This window comes from Triticum dicoccoides, chromosome 4B (assembly GCF_002162155.2).
Source record: "Triticum dicoccoides isolate Atlit2015 ecotype Zavitan chromosome 4B, WEW_v2.0, whole genome shotgun sequence".
In the NCBI taxonomy this organism is placed as follows: domain Eukaryota; kingdom Viridiplantae; phylum Streptophyta; class Magnoliopsida; order Poales; family Poaceae; genus Triticum; species Triticum dicoccoides.
In genome coordinates, this window is record NC_041387.1 from 634,809,886 (window position 1) to 634,812,926 (window position 3,041).

The 3,041-nt window shown below is 47.7% G+C and overlaps 1 long non-coding RNA gene across 3 annotated transcripts in view; it reads left to right on the forward strand.

The window, feature by feature from the left end:
• The first annotated feature begins 1,331 nt into the window (after positions 1-1,331).
• Positions 1,332-3,041, forward strand: part of LOC119294107 — a 3,479-nt gene continuing 1,769 nt past the window's right edge. For all 3 annotated transcript variants that reach the window (XR_005143335.1, XR_005143337.1, XR_005143336.1), the window contains exons 1-3: positions 1,332-1,777; positions 1,900-1,974; positions 2,685-2,736. This is a non-coding gene — a long non-coding RNA (uncharacterized LOC119294107). The remainder of the gene's footprint in view (positions 1,778-1,899; positions 1,975-2,684; positions 2,737-3,041) is intronic.

Genomic DNA, 3,041 nt, shown 5'->3' on the forward strand with positions numbered 1-3,041 from the left:
TATTTAACCTGCTGCTATCGTTTAATGCTCAAATGGTGGATGATTTACCCTTTTTTTATGTATGCTAGGGATATTCATGCCGTCAGCATATTAAAAAACCTTTTCCTATGAGCATATACAACACAGAAAAAAAGATAAAAATATCTTTTCTTTAAAATTGGTAAAGATTTGAATAAACAATATGTGTCACTGCAAAAAAAAAAGATTCTTGGTGCAGAAGATTCATCTCGGGAAAGAGTTTCTCTAGTTAGAAAAAATACAGTGATCAGCTCAAAGATATTCATCAAATTTTCTTGTCTGAACCAGCAAGCAAGACATGCGAATTTATAAAGGTGTTTGTTTTTTGAACATATTTTTTGTTATATTTGTTTCCAGACAACCCGAGTGTGGGGCCACTCTAGGGGTGCATAACGAGGCACATTAAATTTTTTGCCATGGTACGATGGACTGGTAGTATTTTATTCCCTAATGAGTCTTCGCATGCAATAGATTTTGTAGAGCTGAGCATGTTTAGCTATTGTTGATGATTCCCGCCATACTTTGTGAAGGGTAAGTGGCACATATCCCAATAATTGTTGTCTGAGATGGACGGTACTGAGTGTAGGTGCGATCGAACCATGGTGCTGAGCAACATTTTCGCTGTTTGGGCGTCTTTCTGTAGTTTTTGCCTTTTGTTTTTGAGCGACTGTTGGTGATGCACTGTAATTTGCTGAAGGATACAGTTTTATCAGTTTTCATAATACCATTGTTACATTGGAGTCTAAAATGGAGCCTTCTCAGGGCGTGTGTATTCTCGACCGTCCGATATCGTTTCCAAACGAATCCACGCCGTTAGATCTCAGATGGAACGACCAGGGCCGTCGGATCTTGAGTGATGTGACAACCAATGAATAGTGCCTGCCATTCCTCCCCCGTTCCACCACCCTCATGCACGATGACATGCGGCCGGGACCCGGGAGATGTGGGGCACGCCCGTCAGCGACTGCGGGGGTAAGCTGCGCCCGGTGCTGGTTGTTGCGTGCGAGATGGGCGTGCCACCGCGTGTTATTTTCGGTGCCCGCAGAGGGCATTTTTGGTATTTCGCATGTCGCACTCACGTGTCACTCAGTGGATGGATGGCCGGCGCGTAAAGGCGGGGACAGCGACCCATTGGTGGGAACCCTAGCCGCCTCTTCCTCGTTGCATTCCTTTCTCTGCCGCTCGCGTCGCGGTCGCCATCGAGGGCCTGCCGCCCCGCGTCGCCGCTTCCCTATCGAGCTAGCGCGTCACGCCGTTGGGAGGAGGCCAGGCAGAGCGACAGGAGGTGGCCAAGCGGAGCGAGACAGGGGGTTTGTCTCTTCCCCCTGATCCCCTCGTTTCTTTCTCTCTCCCTTGCATCTCTCTCCCGCTACCGCCGCCATCGCCATTGACCTCGCCAGCTGCTCCTCCCTCTAAATCTAACCCTAGATCCCCCTCTATGACGTCGCAGCCACCCATCCTCCTCCTGTCCCGGCTCTCCTCCTCCCCGCATATCGGTTGCGCCGCTGCTCTCCCATCGATCTCGCGTGCCGCCATCACCAGGAGGAGTGAGTGGATTGAGGACCTGCCATTCTCGCCATTGCTTCCCCGTCGAGCTCGCGCATCACATCAACGGGAGGAGAGGCTGCCGCTGCTCTACCCAGAGGAGCGCTGTCGACAAGAGGAGTCAAGGCGGAGGTCGCCGCTCCACCGTCGCCACCAGCTATGCTTTGGGTGACGCTAACTGGTTCCAGTGGCTCGGCCCAGCCCTGCACCGCAGGTACACCTCCATGTCCGAGACGTCCTTCCCTGGTGCCCCTCTTCCCCTCTTGCTCGTGCTTTTCCATGGGGTTCCCCTTTGTGGTGCTGACCATAGTGTGCCATCCCGGTGAGAGACGGCAGGAAGAATAGGAAGCGGGGAGGGAGGAAGGGAAGGAAGACGAGATCGTGGCCGGCACGCTGCGTCCATTCATCCAGGTTCGGTAACCTCCCCCTCTCTCTATCTTCCTCTCTCTAGCTCTCTTTCTCTTCGGTCATATTGCCCTCAACAGATTGTGTGATCTTAAAAATGCACATGTTTTTGGTTTATAACTTTTCTGCAATAGAAATACTCAACGGCAAATGATCATGTTTAAGAATGAAATATGTATCTCTGGGGATATATGCCTATGAACATGTAAAATATTAGTTTTGTGTATTGACCTCTCCTCATACTACAGTAGCTAGTTGATTCATGTATTAAAAGGGTAAATACAATGTCCAGTCAGTGGCCCTGGCAATTGTTGCGTAGAAACTTTCATTGCTAATGAACTGTAATTTGTCCAAATAATTATAGCAATGTTGTATTCAGTTTTTACTGGGTCCTGTACCAGCGATTCAATCTACTGTCAACTGGAAGCAGGGAGAGAAGTGGGGAGGAAGAGGAGATCGCGACCGGTGCACTATGTAACCCATAAGCGATTGTGATGGGAGAATTGTATCCCCAACATTGTCCTCCAATTCTGCATCTAATGTCGTTGTTTCGTTGATATTTCTTTCATGATTGGCAAACCACTTTTGCTGTAGAGGATCTGTACATGCAAATTTTATTCATAGAGAACAAGCGTTGTTGTTTTTACTTTAGTGTATGCGCACATTCTCTTCACCTGATTGCAGTGCATGTTTGTCTGAATCCTGTTGCTTTGTAGGTACTGATTGGTGTCACGGCTAAGGTTGGCTGGGTGTTTTTTGGGTGTTCAGGTAACAAATCTGCTGTCTAACCTTTTCCTGGGTGTTTCTTGCAATTTCGTCGAAGTCCCATGTTTGTGTATGTCTAATTTATAGGAGGGGTCTGCCCTTGCATTGTGTAATACTATTTGTTATACAGATCTTTCTGAGTTAGCATACTCTGTTTTGAGAAGCCAAGAAAGAACCCCAAGAGGTCCTGATATTTATGGGAAGTGGATCTCATGTTCCTTCTTTTGTTTCTTCTTGCCGAAAGGAGGATTTTTTCCCCAGTCTGTTGTGACTCTATGTTGTATGAATTAAAATACAAAGTCGATTTG